General features: G+C 48.0%; 1 protein-coding gene across 1 annotated transcript in view; it reads left to right on the top strand.

The window, feature by feature from the left end:
• Positions 1-27,041, top strand: part of Kcnd3 (potassium voltage-gated channel subfamily D member 3) — a 195,713-nt gene that overhangs the window by 157,841 nt on the left and 10,831 nt on the right. The window lies entirely within an intron of this gene.

Raw genomic sequence — 27,041 nt, 5'->3', positions numbered from 1 at the left:
GAAAGGGGCTGAGTCGACTCCACCCCGCTCAACATGCTCTTCCCAGGTAGCTGAGAGCATGTGAGTCTGTGGTGACCCTTCCCAACCTGGCATTTCTAGACGTTTCATGAGTGAGACGTGAATGCCTGAGAGGGAGGGAAGAGGCCCAGCTGGCAGGAGGGTGTTGGGAGAGCTGCCACAGGCCCTCCTTATGGAGAGAGGGACTCCACACCCTTCCCAGGGAGGCAGTGTGGTTGTGGGCAGCCTCTGGGGACACCTGTGTGGCTTTGCCTCTTCAGCCCACCCTTCCAAGCTATGTGACTGGGGCAAGTTATTTAAACTCTTTGTACCTCAGCTTCCTCATCTATAAAATGGGTGTATGGATAACATCTGCCTCAATGACATTGTGGGGTTTAAGGAAGGTGATTCATGAAAAGTTCCCAAGGCCTGGTGCAGCCTGAGTGCAGCTGTGACTGGTGAACTGGCATCCCCGGGGGGTGGTTAGGGGATGAGGAACTGATTGGATATTGAGGGTGATCAGATTGTGTTCTTATTAAAATTGAGCCATGCAAAGACAGACATGGAAGTTCAAAAGAGAAGGCCTAGCTGGGGGTGAAGGGAAAGCAAGGAACGAGACGGGTAAGCGAGAAATGAAAGCCAGAGAGTTTATTTGTCAGAGCTGACAAATGAAGGCCATCTCTCTGTAGGAGAGAGAGGCAACACAGGCCTGAGTTCTGGGACTTTTATGGGGGAGGCTCAGGAACCAGAGCCCGGAGGGTCCTAATGTGCAGTGAAGGGTCGGGTTGGTATGAGGGAGTGGTGAGCCTTTCTCAGAAACGCCCTTGGGCCAGAAAGCAAAACTTTTTCCTTAAAATGGCAGCTGTCACTTAAGATGGCCGTCCAGATGCTAAGCAAGGACCTTATAAGAGGAAGATTACAAGGAGCCCAACTAAAGTTTGCTTAAAGAGAAACTGTCCCCTGAAGGGAAATGAGCACAAAGCAGAACCGGAAGGAAGAGAGGGAGAGAAGGGGGGAGCGCCAGGGGCTATTTGGAATGAAATTTACAGAGAAGCAAAGGGATTGGTCCTGGTCCACAGACCCCTGGAGATGGCACGCAGAAGGTAGGACTCAGTTTCCCAGGATGCAGTCTGACACCTGACCACCCCCCACCCCATAGTCAGGGCTAGTTCTAGCCTGGGCTCTGCCACCAAGACTCTGGGGATTCAGACAAGATACATGCCCTCCCTGGACCTCAGCTACCCCTTCTAGAGAGAGAACTGGTTGCTTCTCTCTGAGGCAGCAGGAGGCTAAACCAACCAAACATCTGTCCAGGCTTTTTGTCCAGGAGTTGAGGGCAGGGTCAACTCCACCCCACTCAACATGCTTTTCCCAGGTAGCTAAGAGCATGCCCAGTCTGTGGTGACCCTTCCCAACCTGGCAAATGTCCTGCTACTCCATAAACATACCAGGGCACTGGGTCTCTCTCATATGGCTGAGCAGACGCATTGCCAGGACTCAGTCGGGGAAGAAAATGAGTATGTGCCTAAGAAAATGAGTATGTGCCTTAAACAGCAAAGCTGAGCGCTGTGGAGATAGACACCCATCAAGGGAAAATCAGGCACCATCTCGGCAGCAGAGCCTGTGTCCCCCACACCAACAGGATGTCAGAAGAAACTTGGTGTTAGCATCCGTTCTCTGGCAATAACTTCCAGGCTCTTAAAGCAAACTTGATCCCCAAACTGCGGTTTCTCTAGTAATGAGGTCTCTGCTTTGAGCATTCGTTAAAACCAGATTCACCTGAGAGATAAGAAAATAAGAAGATGGCAGAGGGTCCTCAATTACTCATCACCCAGCCAACCCCTGGTGCAGCATGTAAGCAATGAGCACCTGCTACATGTAGAACCCAGCTGGGTCTTGCAAGACACAAGCCATCCTCAAGACACGGCATGTGTCCACAGGGGTGTTTGTGGAGGATGGAACACCTTCTCTAGGTTCCATGCAGGTTGTTGCTACCTCTATTTTGAAGCATCCCGTGCTGCATTGTAATTTATCATTTTAAGTGTCTGGCTCCCCTTTTGCACTTTCCTAGGGCAAACAGTAGGTCTCAGTGCTTCATCCTTCTGTACAGGTGTCCAGCACAATGTCCCACATCATATAAACATCGACGGGGGTCAGATGACTATGTGTCTGTCTTAGAGTGTGGGCTTCCTGTGGTCAGGACCATTGCCATTATTTACCTACCCTAGGGCCCAGGACATCATAACTGCTCTTCATTTGATGAGTGACTGCAAGTGCATTCAGCACGTTGTGTGAAAGCTCAGAGAGATGGCAGGCATGGTGGTGTGGTAGGGCCTCTCCGCAGAGGAGATAATGAGTGTAAAGTACTTAGCACAGTGCTTGGCCAAGAACAGGCACTCACTAAGTATTTTTATTTGTACCCTGGGCAAGTCACTGAATGCAAGCCATGGGTGAGGCCTGCCTGGCTCCTCACGGGTTACAGTCAGTGTCAGCTGACCCCATTTGGCACCTTTGACCCAGCTAGAGAGTCAGCCTCTGATGTCCAGGGCAGAGCTACTCCACCTGGACCGCCATGAAGAGACCCGGGCCCCTCCACCTCTCTGCGGCTGGGCGACTCTGAGACAACTAGAGCCACAAGCAGCTCACCTCTGGCTACAGACTGCTGTCCCTGGTGACGCCAATGCTCTGGACTGTGTCGCCACTTCCATCTGTGCTACAATATGCGCAGGTCTGGAGGCTCCGACCCAGCAGACCAGACAGGTCCAGCTGAGGGGTGGGGTAGAGGTTTGGGGTTTGGACTCTGATGCTCAGCCTCCTCGTTGCTATGGCTCCTTTCTGACTCTTCATGTATTTTTTAAAAATACGTAATTTCCTAAAGGGAAATTAAATTGGATTGTGCATTAATTTGAGGGACTGGAGTCTGATAGGGCTGGCCCCAGAACTGCTGGTTTCTGATCCTTGCTAAGGTTTCTAGGGTGATCTGGGGCCCCTGTGAGCCTGTTGTGACCCCTTCCCCACACACCCACCCTGCTGGCCTCCAGGTGGGCTCCCCTCCTGCTCTTCTTCAGCTGAGGGAGAAGCATGATGTTTGGCTTCTAAAAAACCTGAGGTCTTATTACTCACACAGGGGCACCCACTGCTGCCCACCCCTCACCTTGGAACCCAGCCTAGCTGCCTGCCTCTACTGTACAGGTTCTAGATGGCGGGCCCCATCTTGGTGGGGGTGAGGGGCAGAGGAGGCCTGGAGAACATGTTTCTGGATGCCCCTAGAACCGAGCCAGAGAAATCCATGGGATGGGATGTGTGTGCTGCAGTAGCTGACATGGGCTCCTGCAGCCTCCCTGTACCCAATGGCCAGGGCGTGGGGGGCAGGTACTTCACTAGGATAAAGCAGGACTAGGCATGATGTTTGGTTGTACTACTTACAAACTGGGTGACACCAGTGGAGTTATTATGCAATGAATCCTGGTTTTGCCATCTTTGAAATGGGGTGATATAAGAACCTACTTCAGTGGGCCCTCATTTAGATGAAAATGTAAAATGTCCAAGTTAAGAAAGTGCTTGGCGCAGTTTCTCAACTATAGTAAGCATCCACTCGGTGGGCACAGACCTTATTTTTATGGCTGCCGACATTTTGCAAGGTATTCTGCCCCTGCTCCCAGAGAAAAACCACATTGTGATCTGAAGGCCCCTTCGCACGGTGACCCTCTGCATGTTCACCCTTCCGTGGCTCCATGTTTGGTAGTGCAGGGTGCCCAGCGACACCCTTGCCATTGGTACCTCGCCCCTAATGCGGGGGGCTGGGTGTGGCACACAGAGGCCATTCCACACCCTTGGGGTATGAAAACCGGCCACAGGGCACTCCCAGTACAGCCAGGGAAGTGGTCGTGACCTTCGTCTCCCCTCCGATAGCATCAGTTACTGCACACAGAGCGCGTCCCAGGGTCCCCAGCATCACCACCTTCCACCTGAGAAAACTGAAACTCAAGAGAGACTTGCTCCCCTTGCCGCTGCAAATAATAGAGCCAGGAATGTTCTCGCCTGTTTCTTAGTCTCATTCTTCACGGCTTCTGAGTCTTGAAACCACTTCTGTGCCAGGCCAAGGAAGCAGGCAGGGGAAGAATAAGAAAAAGAAACATCTGAGCCTAAAATCTCTGGGTCTCAACTCTCAAAGAAAAATGCTATTGTTACTCACCTATTCCCAGTGAGTGACACTTCTCCAGGGGAAGCTTAAAATAGAACGTTAGTCATACCCTAATAAGACCAGTAGATTTTTTTTTTAATTTTATTTTTTAGTTGCAGTTGGACACAATACCTTTATTTTATTTATTTATTTTTATGTGGTGCTGAGGATCGAACCCAGGGTCTCACCCGTGCGAGGAGAGCGCTCTACCGCTGAGCCACAACCCCAGCCCAAGATTTTTAAAAATAAACCAAGTCTCAGTTTTAGGCAGCCGAATCTGACCATGGGTGCCCGTGGGGGAGCACAGAAGCATATGTAATCAGAATCCCTGAGAGTGGGTGATCCCGAGAGTGCAGCTGACCCCAGAATTCAAGGAATGACGTCCACCCCGGGACCCAGAAAGACCTACTCATGCCTTGACTCACCCGCCCACCTTTCATCTCCTATCCCTTAGCCAGTCCCCAGGTGAGGGAGGGATGAACACCTCAGATAACCTAGGGTTCATTCATTCAGTATATCCTCTGAGGTAGGCACTGTCAGGGTTTCTTGATTTGGGGTAGTGAGCAGGAAAATATATCAACCTTCATATTTGTATAGCGTTTTATAGTTTTGTCTGAATCTATTGACCTCTCCCCTGGTGAGGTGACACAAGCCTGAAATCCCAGCTGCTCAGGAGTCTGAGGCAGGAGGGATCACACGTTTGAAGCCAGCCTCCGCCACTTAGCAAGACCCTGCCTCAAAATAAAAATAAAAAATAAAAACAGAATGGTGATGTGGCTCAGTGGTTCAGAACCCCTGGATTAAATCCTTGGTACCCCCCCCAAAAAAAATCCTAAATCCATTGACCTCTCTTACTCCATTTGACCTCCACCATACAACTGCCAAGTGAGGGAAGTGTGTAGAACACCTAGCCCAGGACCTGGCACACACGAAACACCCCTCAGGGAACTCGAGATTCCTCTTTTCTTCCTGTGACCAGGTAATTGGGGAGAGGGGGGTCACCCAACCTGTCTGACCAGATGAGGGGATAGTCAGGTACGGAGAGGGAGGTGGCCTGTGAGACTCACGGGTTAGGACCTCCCCCAGCCACACTGCTCAGGCCCCTGACCCCTCACTCGGCAGTCTTCTACAGATAAAATCGGATGAAATGGAATATTGACTGCGGTGACACAAAGATGCCACAGCAGCCGGTGTGTGTCAGTCTGCCTGAGGCCCCACAGCTGGAGGGGGTGACAGGCAGACGCTTGAGGGAGTGTACATCCTGAGACCAATTATTTCAGCCCTCTGTTGTTGGCTTGCTTCCTCTTACAGCTGCCACAGTCCCTCACAGCAAAGACCCCAATTTGTTGGACTCCAGGGAAAGTAAAAAAGAAAAAGAAAAGACAGACTCTGGAAAAGATATGGCCAAGTTTTACTCTTATTTCACTTATTTTAAGCTACTAAGGGTTCCTTTGTCTTTTCTGTTATGAAGCTTTGGGCTGACAGCCACAAACCAGCTCCCTGGGTTCCTGGGGGCTTATCCCTTATCCTCGCCCTTCACAGACCTGTCTACAAGAAGCATTGGATTTGCTGTTAGCTCCAGGGCTGAAGAGAGGCATTTTCCACCTGCCTGGTCTCGGCTAATTGGCTATAGAGTCTCACTGAGAAAACAAGGAATAGCAGTTCTCAGCCACCTGCTGTCCCTCCAGCCAGGATGGAGCACAGAGAGGTCAGGAGGTGTTGGCCTGTGCTCAGAGTGGGCGTTTAGGTGCAGATGGATGGAGCAGCAGAGCACAGCTTCTTCAGTGGCCCTTATGGGTCCCAGGTCAACCAGGGACCTCTCCTCTCAAGGTAGTCTTTCCAGCATGAGGGTCACTGCCCTCTTCTCACTAGGTGAAGGCCCATTCCATAGGATCAAGAACTGAAAGAGGCTAAGTAGTTACTGGGTCCAGGAACCTAATCTGACTCCCAATAAGAAGGGAAATAAAAGCCAGAGGAGTCGTGAGACACAACCACTCAAACCCAGTCTCATTCAAAGTGGATCCATAAATAGATTCAGGAGGTCCCTCCCAGGCTGACCTTCTTGGTCATCTCCTGCTTTGTGATGATCATGGGCACAAAGGGTGGACAAGGGCCAGAACAGGTCATCCATCTTTGATCTCAGTAATATCCTGTCCACATTGGGTGAAGGAAGCAGCTTCTTGCTTGAAATTTCCGCTACTGCCTTGGGAGCCCAGGAGGGAGTTGTGAAGAAACGTTTGGCTGCTCCAGATACCAATCAGTGAATGAAGAGAGCCCCAGAGCAGGCTGGGCACAGCCTGCAGCCATGGAGAGTGCACCTGAGCCAGTGTGCATCCAGAAGGCATGCTGAGGACCCTGGCAGGATCATTTTTGAGTCCCCAACACTCAGCCCAGTGCCTGACCTACAAGGTTATCAATTAATACTGTTCAAACCCTTTATTAGCACATGGGGTGGGAGGGGAGGTGGCACAATTTTTCCAAATCTAGAAGCACAATTTTCTGCTGTTGGAACAGAAGCTGTTGCAGGATGTTGGATTCTGTAGCCCCCTTGGGCTATTACTAATCAAAACACAACTACCACCTTTTTTCCTTGCCACCTGCACAAAGCAACCTTCTGGCCTTCAGTCTGTCCCCTTCTAGAACAGCCCAGGCCCTATTCTCATCCTCTGCACAGCCCTTCATTAACCTTTCTCAAACCCAACATTTCCAGAGCTCTCTTGTTCTCTTCAAGAGCCAATGCTGACCATTCTCCCTTTCTTCACGTCCACTGAGACAGGCCATTGGTCCTGGTTCCAGTCAAGAGTCTCCGATAAGCCCGACTGGGGATAGGGAATGGGGTTGTTCAGGGCCTCCTTGTCCCTCTTGCTCCAGTGCTTGTAAATGAAGGGCAGATCCTTAAAGCCAGTGTTCAGAAAGAAGTGTTCCCGGGCAAGGCCACTGATATTCTCAAAGTCCCCAGGCAGCCAGGGGCTGTAGAACAGAAGTACTTCTCATGAAGCCTGCAGTCTCCTCTTTGATTGATGATTTTATTGGTCGCATAAATGGCGACCTCTGGCCACTCTTAATCACAGCTTTGTTCATCAGAATTTCCAGAATGCACTGAGATGACAAGCTCCAATGGAAGATAAAACCATGACCTAAGAGAGCTTGTCACACGTCCTGGTTTACCCTGAAACTTGGAGCACCTGTTTTTGGTTAGCAGTTACCTTTGACCCAGCGTTGATTGGGGAACAGGGTCAGGAAGCAGAACGTATTTTGGAATTCAACTGACCCTTTTTCCTTGAATCAATACCTCAAGACTTTACATGATACGTCATCATGGCCGAGGAAAAGAAAAGGTTTGTGAACCAGGAAACGTATGACCAAGAGACAGTTTGGGGAGTAACTTTAGCTCTTGTATTCATTGATCTTGAGAAATAAATAAGTTCTTATCAATATGAATTAACCCAGCACAGAGATACTGAGAAAATTCAGAGTATCAGAGTACTGGAGTGATAGATGTCAGGTCGAAAGAATCAGGAAAGGTTTGCTGAAAGAAGAAATCTTTTTCTTTAGACCTGAAGGTAGAGAAAGAATAGAACATTCGTTGAGTTTCTACTTGTGTTGCCAGGCATTGTACAAAGCGCACACGTGTTTCTATTTGCTGCTTTCTGGATAGGTGCACCAATTTTCTCTTTAACTGTGTTTAATTAGCATCCAAACCCAGCCAGCCAGCATTACTTTTAGTTGTTGTGCTTTTCTAGTTCTAGAATTTCTATTGGAGTTTTCAAAATTGGTAGGTCACTTTAGTTTCATTCCCTGACAAAATTTTCAAGCCCACCTTTTATTTCTTTGAATTGTAAACAGAATCCTCTGATGATTCCAATATTTCAATCCTCTGCGTCTTTTTATTGTCTATTCTGCTCTCGCTCATAGTGTTGTCTTCCCTTGTGCACTTCGTTATCTTTGGCCCTGTCAGCCCATGTCCTTGGAAATGACTTGAAGGAATGATCTGTAGCTTAAAATAAGTATTTCTCCTCCAGAAAGCATTTTAATTTTCTTCTTCCAGACACCCAGGGAGGACTACCAGTCTAGGCCCACCTTAATCCAAGGATATTTCTGAATCCAAATTCAAGGCGGCAAAACCCATGAGAGGTGATGGCCCTTTAGCATCCCAACTTTGAATGGAATAAACTACTTATTCAGGTTTTCTACCTTGACTGGGAATGGGGAATCTGCAAAAGCCAAGGCTTATTTTTGTCACTGTTATTTCTGAACTAATTTGTTGGGGGAGGTAGTGAGGATTGAACCCAGGGAGCATTCTGCCACTGAACTACATCCCCTGCCTTTTTTTTTTTTTTTTAAGCTAGGGTTTCACTGAGTTGCCAAGGCTGACCTCAAACAAGTGATTCTCCTGCCTCAACGCCAGCTCCACCTGCCAAGCCCCTGGTTTTAGGCATGTGCCACTGCGCCCGGCTGAACTGATTTTCTTTAAAGGCAGAGCGGTATGGAGCACAGGGCTTACCTCTGCTAGTTCTCACTTCTCATTACTCTGTTATCTCTTTGATGATTTTAAGAAAATGTTTATTCTATCCAGCTTTGTTTTTGTTTTTTTGTTTTTGTCCTCAGCAGAAAATTTTATTCAAATCAATTAGTTTTCCAAAGCGAGTCAATGTCCCTGCTCCCATTTTTCCTCACAATGACTGTGTGAGGTGCGTAGCTATGGATTTTCCCATTTTACCGATGAGAGAATGAGGGTCAGAAATTTTCCCCTATGATCTCTAACAATCGAGAACGTTCTAAAGCCAAAGCCCATAGTTTTCTCACTATACAATGCTTGGGAATGGAAAAGAGGAACAGAAAAGTTACTTAAAGTGCTCTGGAAGGGCATGTGCAAAAGTTCAGAGACAGAAGAGAGAGCTGGGCCATGGCAGCCATGAACAGACGCATCCATGAGAGCAGAACTGCCAGGTGGAAAGGAGTCTCCTCAAGGGACAATCGCCTGCCAGGGAGAGTGGGTGATCTCTGTCCGTGTGGAGGGTTCCTGTTGAAAGAGATCTGACCCCCTTGGGGAGACAGGTGTCCCTCCTTGATCTGGAGTGCACAGAGAGCAGATGAGCACCCCAGAGGCTGGGTGCCATTTCCCAGAAGGTAGCTCCACCCAGCTGAAGGTGCTACCAGGAGACATTAAATGACCCCATGGTAGAAGGACCTCAGAGGAAGGTCATCCTGAGGCCTTAGGATTCGGTCTGGGAGCTACTCATATTCCTCTCTCTCCTTCCTGCCCTCCCGTCTTCTTACTGCCACCAAGAAATGACTCCAAAACACATTGGTCCCAGACCTCCAAGTTTATGAAAAGGTTAGCACATCTGTAATCACTGCCCCCCCACAAGCCAGTTGCGGCCTTTTTTGCTGAACAGCAGAGAGAGTCTCCTCCAACTCTTCCCCTAAGCAGAGCAGAGGGCAGAGAGCAGCTCTCCCCTCTCCCCCTTCCGGCTTTCATTCTCAAGGAAAGTGTGGATTTCCCTAAAGTTTAAGGCCTCTGCTGAGCCAAGCTCTTTAAGAGGGGATGATTTACACCCCTCTAGGAATTTCCTTTTTGAACTTGGTAATTTGCTAAGATTCATTTCCATACCATCCATGCAGGAGACACATTAAAGTGCCCAGGGTACGTTCTAGTAGTCTGACTGTGAGGGCCCAGCAAGGACCCTACCGCAGAGGAGCAGAGAGAAGCAGACTGGGAGCTCGGTCTGGGGCAGGGGTAAAGACAAGAGACATGGAAGGCCCTGGAAGATTTGCCTCCCACAGTGTCCCCACATGCCCCTGTCCTGTGGACTGGGCTAAGATGTATGCATTCTCTTCTTGCAGATTTTTGTACTCTTCCTTTTCTCTGTTGGGGTTGATGTTCCATTAAGATTAATAGTCGATTGAGTCATTTGAAAGGGGCCCTTTGACAAAGAGAAAGCAATAAATAAGCCCTGCCTGTTGGCCTCAGTCGCCCTCTTCTCCACACGAACCAGTTCTGCTCTGTAGCCAAGAATGCCTGGGTCCTTTATTTCATCCACCCGTCACCCTGCAGCAGACTGAGAGGGTCTCTCGTGCCTCCTGCCTGTCAGCCATGCACTTGAGGCCCTGGAGGGGACCAAGGAGAAATGGGAAGCATGGCTGTTCTCAGAAGATGGGATGACCTGTGCTCCTTTGTTCTGTGTTCCTCCCTCCCTAAAGGAGCATAAGTTCTGAAGGCAGACCCCTTGGGCTCAAATTCCAACCTCCTGTTAATTAGCTGTGCAATTTGACCATTATTATTTAACTTCTCTGAGCCTTAGTTTCCTAATCTGAAAAACAGGAATGACCATAGAACCCATCTCCTGGGCTTGTCGGGAGAATTAAAAGAACTGATTCTTGGGGCAGTGCCTGTGCCACAGTAAGTATTCATACGTTATGATTATTCAAGTTCTCCCCCAGCAGCTGAGCACAGCAACCCCTCCCATCAACTGCACTTGGAGTGGCAGTTGTATTTCCTGCAGAGGATGCAGGTGGGGCTGCCCAAGAAGCCATGTGGAGCCCTGAGACGGACCCTGCCCACTGCGGCCACATTAGGTCCAGGATGCAGAAGGTTGACGGAAGGTCAGGGGCTATAGATGCTATAAAAGGAGGGTTCAGAGCAAAGAGGCTTGAGTTACAGGGTAATGTGTGCAGCCACACCAGGGTTACGGGGCTGCTGTCAGCACCACAGTGACCCCCAAGCCCACCTGCCTCCCTCCTGTCTGCATTAGAATCTAAACTAAATTAAATACTGGCCAACAAGGAATGCACGGTGCCGGGGCCGGAGGAGACTGATCACCAAGGAAACCTGGGAGTCTGGCTGTCGCCTTATCCCATCTCCCTGGCAGGAGCCAGGAAAGAGCGAGAGTCAAGGGGGAGGAGGAAAATGCCAAGGGCATGGGCCTTACAAAGTGAACCTTGGTCCTCCAAGGGGAAGGGCTGGGTGGCTCCCACCCAGTGTCCTATTTTCTGCCCCCAAGAAGCAAGAATCTAGCTGCTAAGAGGAGCCTCACCAGAATGCAAAGTCAGAGAAGCAAAGAGGGACTTTGCAGGGCTGTTGGCCAGATGTGCAAACTGTGCAGGACCCTCAGGTGACTCTGAAAATGAGGGACACCGAGCAGATGCTTCCTTTCTTGACTCTGCTGCTGTTGTTTTTTAAAATTTTTTCAGTATGGAAATTCTCAAATATACAAAAGAAGAGTTGATGGTAAATGAACCCCCCGTACCCATCTCCTGCTTCCACAGGTGGCCGTGTTTTCCCCAGAGTATTTTAAAGTGGATTCCAGATGCGTCGTTTCACCCATGATTACTTCAATAGGCACAAAACAGATGATTTTTAAGGTTTCTTGTAGCTCTGTGTCCTGTTCTGTGCGTGTAATGGTGAATGTCAGAGGGTTTCCCTTAAAGGAATGAGCAGAGAGCGATCTGTCCATGTCCAGCTTCCGCATAGGTGAGGATTTTACACACACACACACACACACACCTGCAACAGCCCCAAGGTCCATCTCAGGTGCTCAGAAACTGTCCTCGCTGATCCTATCAGGTCTCAGCTCAGGCAGGGCTGGTTGAATCTGCTTCTACATGGGGGTCTGAAAGGCAGAGACTGAAAGAGAGACAGATAAATGTCCACTTATTCATAAAATGGGTAATAAAACCCTACAGCAGCAGGCCCTGGGCGAGGCACCAGAGAAGCAGAGGAGACCCACAGAGACAAAGCCCCTGCTGTCACCAGCTTATACTAGAGGGCAGGGGAGAGAAGGGGAGGGTGCCGTGCCAGGGTGTCACACAGAGAGCCTCTCATCTAGAACCAGAGGGTAAAAGATGGAAAGAAAGAAGCAAAGGCTCAGAGAACCAGAAAACCAAGTCAGAGAGAGGCCAGGTGTCCAAGGCCACATCCCTGCTGAGGACCATGGGAGCAGTCTCCTCACCCTAGCACAGCCTCAGGTGGGCTCCAAGCCAGCTGGAGTTCAGCACACAGCTCCATTTCCACCTTCCAAAGCAAAAGAAATACTTTGGGGGAATGATCAAGACTCACTCAAATTTACCAAACTGAATCAAACCAAGCCCAGAAGCACTGAGCCTGGGGCTGGAAGCTTGTAAGATATGAAAGGATTCTTCTGGGTTTTCCACGGCTCAATGGAAACAATAAATTGGCCCCAGGCCCTGGAGCAGGATTTTAAGTGCCTGAGATAAGGAAGTAGTTAAGTATCTTGGGGACCCAGGAATTTAGTCCTGCTACAGACTTAAGAGGAAACCTGCCTTAGAAATACAGACTGGATTTAGTCTGCCACCTCAAAAGTGGTGTGTCCATCAAGTAGAATGGCGGAAGTAAAGACCCCTTTTCAGGATGGTGACATTAGACTCATAATGCACCGATGATGCGCCTAGCTGGGTACCAGGCCTGCTGTCATGGAGCTAACTTGGTGGCTAGGAAGACATGAACCCAACTCCATGTGAATGCCGTGCTATGGAATCTGCGAGAGCCTGTTAACCCCTCATCAGGAAACGTCATGATTCCAGATTTTACAGATGAAGGAGCTAAGGCTCAGAGGTCAGCATCACTGCCCTAAAGTCACAGAACTAGAGAGAGAGAGGCGCAGGTTTGCAATCTGGAGCCTTGTGACTCCAAAGCCTGTGTCCTTTGCATGACATCACGTTCTCCCAAACTCAAGGTCACGTGAAAAAGGGACAGTTAACTGCAGAACCACCAGCAGCAGTGTAAGGTAAATGAGATGGAGTCAGGCTGTGCCCGAGGAGACTGAGAAGAGCTGAGGTGTTGGCAGGTGGGACAGACATGCTCTGGAGTTCCCAAGGGCAGAAGCAGAACTCACAAGTAAACCTACACTGTGAGCAGCCCAGCCATGACCAAAGTTGTTTTTTGGTTTGGGGGGTTTTTTTGGGGGGGAGAGGGGGTACTGGGGATTGAACTCAGGGGCACTCAACCACTGAGCCACATCTCCAGCCCTATTTTGTATTTATTTAGAGACAGGGTCTCACTAAGTTGCTTAGCACCTCGCTTTTGCTGAGGCTGGCTTTGAACTCATGATCTTCCTGCCTCAGCCTCCCAAGCCTCTGGGATCACAGGCGTGCACCATGGCACCTGGCCCAAGTTGTTTTTTGCAGAAGAATAAATAAGCTCCATCCGCTACCTCCCAGTTCATAAAGTATTCTGACAGACTTTGACTTTTATAACAGCCCCACAAAGTAGGCTATTACTGTTTGTTTTCTAAACTAGTAAACAGAGGCCCGGGAAGCCTGAGGTCTCTTAGATGGGTACAGGGAGCTCATGGAATTCAGTCCAGGTCTGTATGACTCCAAAGCCTGTGCCAGGGAGTCCACCAGGAGGGGAGGGCAGAGGCTGGGGCTGCCACGGAAAGGGTCCTGTACCTTGTGGGGCTGGACCTGGCACCTACAAGACCCCGTAAAAGTCTGAAACTGAGACAGGGGTGGTTTTGTGGAAGAGGGAGAACTTCTGGTCATCAGATGATTTGGGGATAGGGAAGAGCAGAAAGAAGAAGCCTCAAAATGGCAGAGGGTGGTCCTAGAACAGCACAGGGTGGAGGGGAGAAGAACCAGGTAAGATGCAGAAAGGGCGGTTAGAGCAGCCTGGATTTTCCAGGCCATGAGCAGTGGAGAGCTGTGTGTATGAAGAATGGGGACACCTGGTGGCCATGGATAGGGTCCAAATTACTTAGCACCTCAATCTGTCCTGGCCTGGAGCTAAGACCCCTCTCACCCCGTCCTCTTGCATCTTGCCCATTTCTGCCTCCTTCCTGTCTCCACCCCGACTGCCACCTCAGTGGGATCCACAGCAGACAGAATCGGAGGGGGGCTAGTGGAGGCAAGGCTGGGCCTCAGGGAAGGTCCACACCAACAATGAATGTTCAGTCCACAATCAAAGTCTGTCAGAATACTTCGTTATTTCATCTTTTATTTTCTGAGGGCATTGCTTCTGCACCCTCGCTCCATCGCTTCCGTGCACTTCAACCTCAGTGCTTCACCCCTGGAGTGCCAGTGGTGCCTGACCTTGGCCGCAAAGATGTTCTGGAGCCCCTCCCACCGTCTCCCATTCCCACAGTGGGCACAAGTTATAGGAGCCCTCCCTTCTGCAACCTGTACCCACTGTGGCCCTAACCAAAGGCCTGTCATGGCTCTTGCTTTGTAGAGTTGAGGTAGCACATCCCTGTCCAACAAATGCTTGCTGGCCCAGGGTGGCAGAAGGCTGGGAAGCTGCCCCAGGGAGTGGGGCTGCTGCGATGCACATATGGCGCAGGAGAAGCAGATGGTGCAGGCCTGCGGGGAGAGGTCTCCGAGGGAGCACTGTTGTTCCAGCAGACACGTGTTCTGTTCCTTGTGGCTCTTTCCCCAGACCCTTGGGAGTCTGGGGAGACGATGAGGATTCGTTTCCTGGGGCCTGAGATTGGGGAGGACGGACTGACCATGGCTCAGCTCCCCAAAGAGCATATAAATCAAGACTGGGGCTGGGGGGCTGAGGTTGTGGCTCAGCGGTAAAGCATTCGCCTAGCACATGCGAGGCCCTGGGTTCAATCCTCAGCGCCCCATAAAAATAAATCAAATAAAGGTATTGTGTCCAACAACAACTAAAAAACAAACATTAAAAAAAAAAAAAAAAAAGATTGGGGCTAGGACTTGGACATGCTGATGACTTAGCCCACCTGGAGACATGACCCCAGGTGAAAGCATCTGCTCTCTCCACATCTGATGGGCCTCATCCCCAGGCAGGGGCTAGTTGGCTTCACAGGTCTGGGGCCTCAGTCTTCTACCTTCTACTTGTTCCCTCCAAATTACAAATGTCCTTGAAGGTCACACTTTGAGCAACCACTTCCAGAGAGCAAGGAACAACTGACTGAATATTTAAATGTCACCATCACCATCATTAACCAAATCCCACTTTTTGTTTGGATATCATCCCATCGATTGAAAACAGGTAGTGACCCTAATTACATGGTCACATCTTCTTCCTGGTTTTCATCTGCTGGTGGCTAGCACTTGCTATTCCATCCCTCTCTGGTTTTCACATTGGTTTGCTGTCTTCTCACCCTCTCTACTTTGGTCCAAGTCTTTCTTGGGGGCCGTGTGAGCCAAAGAGATGATGTCTCTATAGGAAGCCAGCTTCATTCAGCTTTGTGATGTCACTACTCTGGTCACCTGTTTGGATGACAAGGCTGGTACAGGCAACTTCCTGGTCTTTAATGCTCTCCTACTGGTCATGATAGGAATAGACTCAGGTACAAGGATGTCTTGGAGTAAGTGACAACGTGAGGTCTTTATGGACTCGGTTGGGAGATTACCAGTTGGTGGGAGGCATTGTGCTCAGTCCTAATTAATTTTAACATGGAAACTCATTTGATGCTTTTTCACATTTGCCTGGTGGTTCTTGATGGATATTCTTGTTCATCTTTGTTATTTCATCTTTTATTTTCTGAAGGCATTGCATTCATAGATATTCTTTACTTATGATATCTGAAGCTTTTAGGGACAGGGTCTACATCTTTTTTTTTTTTTTCTGTTGACTCTCACTCATGGTTGTTTACTTCCTTGTTTTTTCTTTTTGCTTGTTGGTTTTGGTTTTGGTTTTGGTTTGGTTTAGTTTGTTTTGTTTTTTTTTTTCCCCCTTAATCTGTGGGAATTCTGAAAGCCTAAGTTAGGATGTTTACCACTGGGCAGAACTGAAATGGTTTGCCTATCAGACTGATAGTACTACCATCTGGAACCACTTCAGCCCATTTCCAAGACCCAACTTTTTTTTTTTTAGTTGTTCAAAACATTACATAGCTCTTGACATATCATATTTCGTACATTTGATTCAAGTGGGTTATGAACTTTTTCCCCCCGTATACAGATTGCAGAATCACATCGGTTACACATCCACGTTTTTACATACTGCCATACTAGTGTCTGTTGTATTCTGCTGTCTTTCCTATCCTCTACTATCCCCCCTCCCTCCCATCTTCTCTCTCTACCCCATCTACTGTACTTCATTTCTCTCCCTTGTTTTTCCCCCCTTTCCCTTCACCTCCTCTTATATGTAATTTTGTATAACGATGAGGGTCTCCTTCCATTTCCATGCAATTTCCCTTCTCTCTTCCTTTCCCTCCCACCTCTTGTCCCTGTTTAATGTTAATCTTCTTCTCATGCTCTTCCTCCCTGCTCTGTTCTTAGTTGCTCTCCTTATATCAAAGATGACATTTGGCATTTATTTTTTAGGGATTGGCTAGCTTCACTTAGCATAATCTGCTCTAGTGCCATCCATTTCCCTGCAAATGCCATGATTTTGTCCAAGACCCAACTTAACTTGAAGTTTTCCCCTTCTGCTGTTAGCCCAAGGATCAGTTTCCCATTGACCAATCAGATAACCTGGTTCTTGTTGGCCTAGGCCTCAGAGCAACAGTGTTCTTCCCTCTGCTTTAGGCCCCCTCCTCCCAGCTGTGATTTTGCCGCACGATTGGTTCCTTTCTATTGGGGGTAAAATTTCTCCTATGTCAAGTAAACCCCATGATGCGTCAAAAGCATATTCAGACTGTAGATGTTTGGTAGCAGATGGGTCCTCTGATGATCTGGTCTGAAGTGAGCAAATGCCATTGAGAATCTATTCATAGTTCATTCACTCATTCAGCAAATATCACAAGTGCCTATCATGTACCAGACATGGTTGTAAGTATTGAGGACACAGTTTCTGCCTTCCTGGAGCTTGTGGTTTGCTTCAAGAAAGAATTGACCTTGGGAGCCAATCCAGTCGATGGAACGCACTCTGGGGAAGTTGCTTTATCACACACACACTCACGAACTATTGAATCCCTGCTGTGCATCACACAACATGTTAGGCACCAGGGATTCAGGCACAGATAGTCCTGTCCTCAGACTGCTCTTATCCCAGAGGGGAAAACAGACGTTTGGGGAGGCTTGATCAGGGCATAAAGAGGTATGTGCTCCAATGGGAGTGGAAGATAGGAATGAGTGGTACTCTGCTTAGAGGAGTCAGGGGGAGCCTCGGGAGGTGACATTGGAACAACATCTGAAAAGATGAGTTTCCTGGCAAAGAATGAGAGACAGCAGGGCACGCCAGCAGGGAGGAAGAGGCTTGGAGTCATGGGGGAGCCCAGTGCATCTGCGAGCACTGAGGAGCACAGTTGGCAGGAGTGGGCAGCGAAAGGGAAGGGCCGGAGCTTGGCTGGAGACGTACACAGCAGCTACCCCACTTCCCAAGCCCGAGTGTCCCTCCAGGATCCTCCCCTCCCCCCATCACCCCCCTAACGAGTCAGTTACTCAGTCCAGCAGATTCTGCTTCCTAAGTAGTTCTCACCTGGTGCCTCCTTTCCAGCCCCATTGCCACGGTTCAAGCCTCATCATTTCCTGCCTGGACAGGTGCAATAGCCTACTAACTGGTTGACTTCATCCCCATCCCATCCGCTCTCGGTGTTTTCAGGGTGATCTTTCAAATATGACTATTGGATCATACCCATCCTCTGCTTCACATCCTTCATTGTTTCCCCATTGTTTTCCGGAGTCAGCTGGATTAACCTAGAAGGCCCGTCATGGGACCACAGCTCCAGCCTCATCTCCCAGCTACTTTTAATCCAGCCAGCACTTTCTCATAACTCCCTCACGGCTCAGGATCCGCCTGTGCCTCCACCCCCGGCAGAGCCTCTGATCCCCCTCCAGTTGGATTTAGAGGCCCCTCCTTTGCACTTACAAAGGACCCTGCATACATCCTTCTCCTCGCATTGTGACATTGGGCTAGCATCATGATTAACTTGTCTGTCTTCCCTATGATGTCATAAGCTCTTCGAGGACAGGGACATGCCTGTCTAACTAGCTTTGTATCCCAGAGCCTAATAAAGTATGGACACAGGTAAATGCCCCTCAGATGTTTAATGAATCAGTCAAGAGGGTAGAAATGTGTGGACTAGTGCAGGCGTGTGTGTGTGTGTGAGACGTGCACACACAATGGTCAGGACATCCCTCTGAACTATCAGGCAGGCTCTCCCTCTATGTATGACCTTGTCTTGCTTTCTTTTGTGGGGGTACTAGGGACTGAACTCAGGGGCACTCGACCACTGAGTCACATTCCCAGTCCTATTTTGTATTTTATTTAAAGATTTAGAGACAGGATCTCACCAAGTTGCTTAGCACCTCACTTTTGCTGAGGCTGCTTTGAACTCGTGATCCTCCTGCCACAAACTCCCTAGCCACTGGGATTGCAGGCATGCTCCTGGCTTGTCTTGGTTTCTTCATTGTGTAATGACTGGTCTGAAGCTGGCAGTCTATGAATCTGCAAATCTGTGAACCACAGGAGAACATGGTTTCAAGCAGTGATTCTCAAAGTGTGATCCCACTATCACCAACATCACTGTCACTGAGGAACTTAGAATGCAAACTCTCAAGTGATACTCTGGGTCCCAGCAATATACATTTTACCAAGCCTTCCAGGCAAATTCTGATACACACTTAAGTTTGAGAACCACCAACTCTGAGCATCAGCTTTATCACTCAGCACAATTGCCCTTGAGGTGGCAAGGCAAGGAGAAGATTGCCACAGGCCAAGAGTGATGTCTAGCTCTTGTCAAGAGCCTGAAGCTGAGACTGGCTGTGACACTGCAGGGTACAGCCAACCCACCAATGACCAGGAAGAGTGACACAGCCCCTTCTCCAAGAATCTCTAGAGGCAGATCCCAGAGACATCTCCCTTAGCACCTGAGAGCCTCCAGCAGGGTTTCAGGAATCACACCCACTTGAGGGCCCCTCTGCTGTGTTGAGACTATTCTTAATCCAGTGGATTAGCAAACCCTTTGGTTCATCTCCCTCTTCCTGAAGCAGGGTGTACTGTGAAAGTAGAAGGGCCTGGAGTCAGACAAGCCTGGTTTGGAAGACCAGCTTAGATTAGTTGATGATCCTGCGCATGTTACTTAACCTCTCCAAGTTTTCTCATCTGAAAAATGAGACTAATATGTCCTAAGGTTGTTGTGAAGATTGAACAGCTCATATTGATGCCAAGTAAAAATAAACTATTGCTGAGTTGTCGCTGCGATTGTTATTAGACTTCCTGCTCTGAGCCTCTTCTCTCCCCTCTGAGTCCATTCCCAGGTGGGTTTTCAGAGGATCTGCAAGGTTCCAAAAGGCAACCTAGCCTTTTGGCTCCTGGTTTCACAATTAGGACTCACTTTGCAGGTGAGCAGGAGAACACCCAGCTGCAGGGGTGGAAATGGGGAGGGGGTGTTGGTAGAAAGGAGGACTGATACGGAGCTTTCATTTCCCAAGTTCCCTCCTTGGGAATCAAGAGTAGGGAAAGGGGCTGGGGATATAGCTCAGTTGGTAGAGTGCTTGCCTTGCATTTGCAAGGCCCTGGGTTCAATCCCCAGTACCACAAAGTACCAAAAAGAGTAGGGAAAGAATTATGACTAAACAGATGCCCTAAATATGATTACCTCTGAAGTTTTCTTCTCCTTTCCCTCTAATCTGACTGCTGCTTGACATGTTGACTTCTCAGGGGCCACAGCTTTGGACCAGAGTAACTAGTAGTAGAGTCCAGGTCCAGGTCTCAGTTCTGCAACTGACACTAAATGATAACCTCAGTCATATAGTCAGATTGCTGTGTGTGTGTGTGTGTGGTGCTGGGGACTAAACCCAGGGACTCACACATGCTAGGCAAATACTCTACCTCTAAGCTACATCCAGCCTATATTTCTTGACCAGTTTGTGCCTCAATTTTCTCATTTGTAAAATAAGCATATTAATAGTATCTACTTCTTTGGGTTGCTGGAAGGAACAAACGAAATGTTATATGCTCAGTACCTGACATGAGGTGAGGTTAAAACACCCACACAGAGGACAGCAGTGCTGCTACCTAGGATGGGACTTGGACCCTGAAAGAGGATGCACTGGTGTCAAGGGGCAAACGCCATCAATCCAGGCTGGTGTTTTCAGTGTCCTCCAGGGTGGTCTACAATTGTCCTTTGCCCCTGGACAGACAGGAAGCCTCAGATAAGTCTGTGGAACTCATTATGGAGGCCCAGGCTCTTCCGAGAACATTCTTCACCCTGACTCTGCCCAACAAAACAGCTTCTTCCCCTCCCACTCCCCCATTCCCACCCACACACACCAGGGTCTCCAGGAAGCCAAGTTCAGGGGCATCCCAGGGCTGAAGGTGGGTGCAGGAGTGGGCGTGGCATGAGGCTGGGACATCCTCCTTCCTGACACTCACTAGTGTGTCTTTGATTGAGCCCCCTAAATGGGCTGCGTCGTGGTCTCCAGTAAGCGCAGATTCCCCAGCAGACGGGCAGCCTTGTCCCTGACTGGGAGGCAGGCAGAATTGGACAGGGGAGCCTGGCTTGCACTTATCTCCTGGCACCTGGAGGAGGAAATGAAGGCAGCAATTAATTGTACAAGACGGGTGGTTTGTGCAGCTTAAGTTCAGATAAAAAGTTTAATTATCCCTAAGCCCTAATACAAATTAATTAGTCTTCCATATTAGGAGGGTAAGCTTCTCTGCTCTTGCCTCAGCCCAGACATCACTGTGGATTACCGAGGATGCTCGAGGAGAGAGAGGCAGAGCAGCATGCAGTCCTAGGTCCCTCACCACCTGCTCAGCTGCTCCTCATTGACCCCAGGTGGGGTCTGGGTGGCTTCCTGAGTCTGGTGTGAGCACCTAGCTCACCTGTACCTGGGTTGTAGCCTTCCGGAAGGGTTTTCCCTCCCCTTTACCATCCCCGCCCTCAAAGCAGGGGTAGGGCCTAGAAGAGAGTCCTCCTTGTCATGGATGGAGGAAGACAAGTGAATAACTCTCTGGATTTAGTTAATTTTTTTTTTTTTTAGTCGTTATTCCCCTAGGTCATGGCTTTTCTATTTTTGTTTTTCTAATCTCTCTCTAAGAAATTCCACAGAGGGGCTGGGGATGTGGCTCAAGTGGTAGCACACTTGCCTGGCATGCGTGCGGCCCAGGTTCGATCCTCATGCACCACATACAAACAAAGATGTTGTGTCCGCCGATACTTGAAAAATAAATATTAAAAATTTAAAAAAAAAAAAAAAAAGAAATTCCACAGAGAAAATAAGCCAAGAATCCATCAGGACTTAGCCACCATCAGCTCCGCACCACAGTGCTCCTGCTCAGGTGGGATCTAGGAGAGAATGTGGGAGAAATGTCCCTGCCCGTCATGGTCATTACGATTATAATTAGCTACAGCTTAATGAGCATTTGCAGTCTAACAGGCACATAGTCTTTACACCAACATTGCAAGGTAGGTTTCACTCATTAACTTGTACTTTCCACAAACATTTATTGAAATGCTTTGAGCAGGGGAATGACTGTGCTTGGATTTGCATTTGAAGAACATGCTTATGAATTCAAGGGGAACAGAAGTAGAAGTGAGAAGTCTGGTTAAGAGCCCTTTGCAGAAGTACAGTCTGGAAACAATGGTGGTCTGGATCCAGGACTTGTTTAATAAACACTCATAACACTCTTCCTATGTGCCAGGCTGAGCACTTTTACAAATAGTAACTCATTTAATCTATCACAACAACTCTGTAAAGTACATTCCATTATTTTATCGTTGCCAGGCAACCAAGGACAGAGAAGGTAAGTAACATGCCCAGGGTGGACCAGCTAATGAACAGCAGAGCCAGGATTCACCTCAAGCAGTCTGGTGCTCTGAGGGCTTTGGACCACAATACTGTATTGCTGGGGGTTAGGGGGTATGTAGAGAAGGGGGTAATGTCTAACTGACTCCCAGAGCCCTCTTCCAGGACCATATCTTCCTGACACCTGACACCTCACCCCCACCCCACCCAGCCCAGGAGAAGCTGGAAATGAAAGAGCAGGGCAATGTAAAACAAACTAGCCCAGCTGAAATGCAGTAGAGGGTTCTCCCTCTCTGACAGGGCAGCTTGTTTTGAGTCCTGCTGATGCAGATCTTAAGAAAGGCTTCTGTACACTGCTGGCTTCCATGCTTCTGTCCCCAGCCCCTTTTCTTCAGGACAGGCATTCCTGACCTTTTGTTTCCCTTGAGATGATTTCCAGATAATTCAAATCCCAGTGTCCTTCTCTGGGACTCAGGCCAGTGCACTGATGTCCAATGTCCGATAGCGCCTGGAACTCAACCCAGCAGCCTGCACAAAGGAGAGAGGCTGGCCTACCTACTCCCCTTTTCTGCTAAATTAAAGTTTTAGCAGCTATTACTGGTGGCCAACGCTGCTGAAGTTAAATTCCCCTGTGATTGTTAACATAGACTCCTGTGAAACCAGGTCCCTCCCATCAGCTATACAAGTCATTGATTATTTGAATCAAAATGCTGGTGGTGTCATTTGTCTTTGTTAAAATGAAGCTGGTTGGTTTCTCCCATGATTACAACCTGTTAAAATCCTTTTGACTCCTAAAGACTCCAATTCATAGTAGCTCTGTCATTTAGAAATTGGAAAAAATGATCTTAAAACAATCAGTAGTAGCATCATCATCATAATTATCTTCAGATCCAAATGGAAGAAGGTTTAAAAAAAAGAAAGATGTTTAAGCAACAATAATAATTTGTCAGTAAGCAGCGTCAAAGGACTGAACTATGAACCACAGAAAGGTCAGAGGTCAAGCTGGCCTTCCGTAAGAACTGTCACAGGAACTCAAACTCCACAACTTCTGTTCCCACCTTGCATCTCTTTCCACATGGCAGCCTTCTCCCTCTCTAACTTCGCCCTGGTTTTTTCCAATGGCAGAAAGCATAGCTGCCAACAACTCCAGAGCTATATTTGTTGCAGTTTCTTCCTTTGAAGGAGATTGATCTGGTCCCAAAGGTATAATCCAGGAAAGAGGAAAAGGGGCTCAATATCATTAGCCGTCAGAAAAATGAAAATCAAAACCAGACTGAGATGCCGGGCCCAGCAGTACCCACACCTGTAACCCCTGTGACTCTGGAGCATGAGGCCAACCTTGGGAACCTAGTGAGACCCTGTCTCGAAATAATACACAAAAAGCACGGGGATGTAACTCAGTGGCAAAGTGTTCCTGGATTCAATCCCTAGCATAAAAAATATAAATAAATAAAACCACTGAGATACCACTTCATACTCATCAGGATAGCTATAATCAAAAAGCCAGACAGTAATAAGGGTTGTCTTAGGTAAGGAGAAATTGGACCCCTCATTCATCACTTGTGGGAACATAAAAATGGTGCATTTGAAAAACAGTCTGGCAGTGCCTCAAATTGTTAAATACTGTTACCATCTGACTCCTAAAGAACTGAAAACATGGCCACACAAAAGCTTTCTAGGCCAAGGTTTACAGCCATATTATTTGTAATAGATAAAAAGTAGAAACAACCAAACTATCTGTCAACTGATGAATGGATCAACAAAATATGGTATGGTATATATCCATACAGTTGATTATTTATTGAGCATCAAAAAGGATGAATTACTGATATGTGCATAAACATTATGCTGAGTGAAAGAAATCAGACACAAAGGCTACACATTCTATGATTCATTTAGATAAAACATCCAAAACAGGGAATTTAGAGAGAGAGAATCAGTGGTCACCAGGGAATAAGGGTGCAGAATGATCACTGACAGCTAATGAACACAAGGTGGTTTTTTTTTTTTTTTTGGGGGGGGGGGCTTATGAAAATATTCTAAGACTAGACTGTGATGGTGGAAATATAACTATATAATTAAACACAAAAAAAACTATTGCAGTGATTAATTTAAAAGTCAAATTTTATGGTATGTCAATTGTATCTCAATAAAGCTGTTGAAAAATAAACCCAGAAAAGGAAACCATTGACCCAGCTTAGGTCAGATGCTCTATTTTGAACTTACTTTGAGTAGGGCAGAAGGAGCAGAGGGGAAGGTTTGCAAGACTATGGTGGCTCCTCTGTGCAGAGTTTATGTTATAATAGTGGGTGGGGCACAGGTCCTAGATGAGTTAGGATTTTTCATAGACAAAAAAAAAAAAAAAATAGGAGCCCACCACACTGGCTATTTATAGAGAATTTACAGTCACCCAAATACTGAGTGAAGTGGTTTTTTTCTGAATTACTATTACAACTCTGGAGATACAGGAGGCACAGGGTCAAATTAAATGGCCCAGTACCATTAAGCTAGTTAGTAAGTAATACAGGGATAGGGTTCAAACTCACATCTGAGTCCAGTCTCCTCTCTCAATTATTAGGCCATGCTGCCTCCCTCTGGCTTTATACAAGTTGTTGAAAAATACTGGAACACACCACTGGAGACCTAACTTTAGATCCACTCTTTGTTTCACTTACTGTTTCACTAAAGTCAATCCTTGCAAAAATTGTGAGCTTGGAAACTCTGAGCTTTCTTTGCTGGCATAGAATCCCCCTTGACAATCTTAAAGAAGTTCCAGAAGTCTAGAGATGGTTACTCAACCCCCTAATAACTACATTGCTATCCACACCACCTTCCTAAGCTTGTCAAGGGTATAAAGAACTGGGACGAGAACACATCGTGCTCAAATTATGATGCAATAGGTCTGTAACAGTCTCCTGATCCATCAGCCAGTTAACCTTGCTCTCACAACAAGAAATCGGGTTAATTTGGCAAGACGTGTGCATAGCAAACCAACACGAATTATTTTCCAAGTGTTCCCAAGCTGTCCACTTAATAATCTGCTCTCACATTCTGCCAGCAATGCTATGGCAGAATTGATGGATGCCAAGCCTGTTGGCCTGTGGTTTCTCAGTTCTCCTTTCCCCTTCTTTAAAAATATAAATGCAAGAGTTTTCCATCTCTATTCTCTTGGTATTTCTCTGCTGTACCATGATTTCTCAGAGATCATGAGCAGTGGTTCTGCATCCCCATCTGCACAGTCCTCCCATGTCCCAGGGTCCACGTGGGCCTGTGATGCAAGTCCACTCCCCAACTTCCAGCTAGCTCCAGATCCTTCCTATGGACATTTGTCCCAGCCTTTCCAAGATGAGGCTCATTCTTCAGAGAGGAGAAGGCAGAAACACCTGGTACTGAGGTTGTTTTGCTGTGCCTCTGTCATAGGCTACTGGCAGACCACTTGCCTCAGCAGTGGACATAGCCCCTCCTCATTCTTTCTTCGAATGGATAAAGCAATCTTTCTGTTGACCTTGGCATTTCCACTAGCCTTGGTCACTCTGAAACAGCTTTGGTCTTGTATGCTCTTGCCACACTTCATTTTCCTCCAAGGCCATGACTGCCTCTCAGCTGGGTCATCTGAAAATCCCAGCTTAATCCCAGGGGTGGCTTGCTTTTCTCCAGCATTGTGATTCTTTGAACTTGGGACAATTAACTGTGTTTTTAGAGTTTCCCACCAATGGAGATTATGGATTCCAGAATGCCTAGATGGAAGCTGGATATGTCACAGTGGGACTGTGATACAGGTTACTATTCTCATCTTCTCATCTTTATTTTATAGATAAGGAAAAAGAGGACCCAAGTAACAGTCCCTTAAAGTCACACAGTGACTAATGGTGGGATGGGGTTCTCGGACCCAGGTTATCTCACTGCAGAATCCACCTTCTCAACCTCTTCAGTTAAAGCCTGCCCTGCATGTCATGGCCAAGAAGGCAAATCTGGCCTGCAAAGAGCCCTGAGGAGCATAGCAAGCTCTGATGTTAGTGTGTGTCTGAGGACCCTTGAGCAAGTACAAAGGCCTCGACTCTGAGGAGGAAGAAGGCAGTTCTCAAAACAGGAACCTGCTTCACAGGGGATAGAGGGGCTTCAATGAGATCATCCATTCTTTACCCTACAGCTATCAACCTCTGCTGCACCCTCCACAAAGCCCTTAGCCGTTTGGGTGAGGACCTTAGAATTCTGAAACAGCTTGCCCATCCCCTTCCACATCTTCTCAGGGTCCCCTCAGGACAAGTGACTTTGAGCCTACTTCAGCAACAACCATTCGTGGTCATGCTAAGCCTGTTTCTGCTAAGAGGCAGGGGAGATAATGTTTCTGGCTTTGGCCAGAGGAGTTATCACAGCTCTTTGCTTAATAAGGCCTTTAAATTATCTCAATAAAGAGGAGGCTAAACACTTAACCACTGTGGAGAGCATCTTATTGATTGGAGGAGAGAGACTCTGGCCAGCTTGCCTGGGGCTGAGTGGGAGCCAGACCACGCCAGTCCCAGCGGGCAGCTGCCAGGGTGTGAAGTACCTTAAGAGAGTTTCTCCAAGCTCTGAGAGGAACCGGCACTGTCCCAATGTGGCTTCACAGCTTAAGGGGCTGAGTTCCAGATACTGGTCCCGCTCTGAGACCAGGGTGGTCAATAGAAAATAAAAGCAATAGAAGTGGATTTTAAGCCCGTCTGAGGGAAGAAGGGCAATTAATGCAATGTCCCTGAGCCTCAGCGCCTGCATCTGTGAGGTGGGGTTAAGGGCAGAGTTCACAGGGCTCAGGGGCTTATGAGAAGTCAATCTGTAAGAGTGCTTTGTCACCTATAAACCTCCACAGGAATAGAAAGCAGGTTTATTATTTTATTTTTATTATCATAAATGAGACCTTATTGCTCTTTGGCTTAAAATTCACCCATGTCTTCCCACTGTACTTGGGATAAAGTCCGTACTCCTCACCGTGACCCACTGCACTACTGCATGCTCTGCCTGGCCTGTCCCTCAACCTCCTCTGACATCACTCTCCCCCTCCCTCCCTGTTTCCAGTCCCACTGGCCGATGGACAGTTTCTAGAAAGAGTCATCCTCCTTCCTACTGCCTCAGGGCCTCTATACTTTCTGTTCTCCCACCTGGCACACTCGTGCCCAGGTATTTGCATAGCTGGACCCTTCACCTTCAGCCTCAGAGAGGCCTTCTCTGACCACACTACTGCCACCCGACACGGCATCTATCT

Source organism: Marmota flaviventris, chromosome 10, assembly GCF_047511675.1.
Source record: "Marmota flaviventris isolate mMarFla1 chromosome 10, mMarFla1.hap1, whole genome shotgun sequence".
In the NCBI taxonomy this organism is placed as follows: Eukaryota; Metazoa; Chordata; class Mammalia; order Rodentia; family Sciuridae; genus Marmota; species Marmota flaviventris.
This window is presented reverse-complemented; position numbering and strand designations above follow the sequence as displayed.